The sequence below is a fragment of the Schistocerca cancellata genome, chromosome 7, assembly GCF_023864275.1.
Source record: "Schistocerca cancellata isolate TAMUIC-IGC-003103 chromosome 7, iqSchCanc2.1, whole genome shotgun sequence".
Lineage (NCBI taxonomy): Eukaryota > Metazoa > Arthropoda > Insecta > Orthoptera > Acrididae > Schistocerca > Schistocerca cancellata.
In genome coordinates this window covers 538802399-538803825 of record NC_064632.1, presented here as the reverse complement: position 1 = coordinate 538803825, position 1427 = coordinate 538802399, and the positions used below count along the sequence as shown (strand labels likewise).

The following is a 1427-nucleotide window of genomic DNA, read 5'->3' as shown; positions in this document are numbered from 1 at the left end:
GGGTTGTGATGAATGCAGCCACCAAAGTGCTAGTGTTTTACTCTTTGTAGTCAGTGTAGTTGGGCGAACAGTCGCCAGCCCATCACTTCAAACGTTAGTTCTTTGTTATATATGAGAAAAATTGGTCTGGGGAAAAGGCTGTTGCTAGGGCAGATTTGGTACTTGTATGGCTTTAAGTTGGCATTACTGGGATGAGCATTGATCAGCTGATGTATCAACATTGTTTTGTTTATAACCTCAAAAATAAATTTCAAGATGGAGAGTCCGCTTGAGACGTCCACATTAATTGAACAACGTTCTGTTATTTGTTTTTGACTTGCTGAAGGTGAGAAACCATTGAATATATATTGCAGAATGTCTGGAGTTTATGGTGAAGGTCATATGAATCGTTCAAATTTTTACAAGCGGGTAGAGCAGCTCGAAAATGGTCGCGACTTAGTGACTGACGAACACCGTTCTGACCGACCAGTTGCAGTTTCAACTCCCTCACTTGAAAGTCGAATTGATGCCATTATTCGTGACGAAAGCCGTGTGACTGTGGAAATGATAGTTGATAAGGTTCAAGTTAGTACTGATACAAAACTTCCTAGCAGATTAAAACTGTGTGCCCGACCGAGACTCGAACTCGGGACCTTTGCCTTTCGCGGGCAAGTGCTCTACCAACTGAGCTACCGAACCACGACTCACGGCCGGTACTCACAGCCTTACTTCTGCCAGTACCTCGTCTCCTACCTTCCAAACTTTACAGAAGCACTCCTGCGAACCTTGCAGAACTAGCACTCCTGAAAGAAAGGATATTGCGGAGACATGGCTTAGCCACAGCCTGGGGGATGTTTACAGAATGAGATTTTCACTCTGCAGCGGAGTGTGCGCTGATATGAAACTTCCTGGCAGATTAAAACTGTGTGCCCGACCGAGACTCGAACTCGGGGCCTTTGCCTTTCGCGGGCTTCGGTAGCTCAGTTGGTAGAGCACTTGCCCGCGAAAGGCAAAGGTCCCGAGTTCGAGTCTCGGTCGGGCACACAGTTTTAATCTGCCAGGAAGTTTCATATCAGCGCACACTCCGCTGCAGAGTGAAAATCTCATTCTAGTACTGATACAGTTCATAAACATTATCTGTAACATGCTGAAGTACCGCAAAACGCGAGCAAGATGGCCCGAAAAAGGAGTTGACGCGGCTACACGAGGAAACACGGTTGTGAGTGTGCACAGAGCTAAAGGAACACTATGAAAGAGAAGGCGAGCACTATCTCAACAAAATTTTAACTTGCGATGAAACTTGGGTTCACTATTATGAGCCAGAATCAAAAAGACAAAGCATGGAGTGGAAGCACAGCAACTCAGCTGTCAAGAAAAAATTCGAAACCCAAGCATCAGCGGGAAAAATCATGTTGACGTTGTTTAGGGATGCTGATGGTCCAGTTTTT

At 45.5% G+C, this 1427-nt stretch overlaps 1 non-coding gene across 1 annotated transcript; it reads right to left on the bottom strand.

Annotated features, from left to right (window-relative positions):
- Positions 1-603: 603 nt before the first annotated feature.
- Trnas-cga (transfer RNA serine (anticodon CGA)) lies at positions 604-678 on the bottom strand. Its single transcript has one exon. It is a non-coding gene; the product is annotated as a tRNA-Ser (tRNA).
- Between the last annotated feature and the right edge of the window lie 749 nt (positions 679-1427).